The sequence below is a fragment of the Acanthopagrus latus genome, chromosome 6 (genome assembly GCF_904848185.1).
Source record: "Acanthopagrus latus isolate v.2019 chromosome 6, fAcaLat1.1, whole genome shotgun sequence".
NCBI classification, from domain to species: Eukaryota; Metazoa; Chordata; class Actinopteri; order Spariformes; family Sparidae; genus Acanthopagrus; species Acanthopagrus latus.
The window spans coordinates 9,198,186-9,198,448 of NC_051044.1; positions in this window are offsets into that span (position 1 = coordinate 9,198,186).

Consider the following 263-nt stretch of genomic DNA (forward strand, 5'->3'; position numbering starts at 1 on the left):
GTTCTTTATATGCTCCTTACCATTTTTCCAGTCTGTGAAAGTTTGTTAAAAAAAAAAAAAAAAAAGTTCAGGAAAAAAAGACATGTCTAAAAAGTCAAAACTAGTGAAAAAAAATAACAGCTTTCTGTTATTTCCATAAATACTATTTTAGTTTATCTCCATTTTTCTGTCATCATTTAGGGTTATAGAGGATTATAGCTCTCTCTGAACAACTCACACTTTCGATGGGGAGTGCTTCTGTACGTTTTATTTTGAAGGTCCTG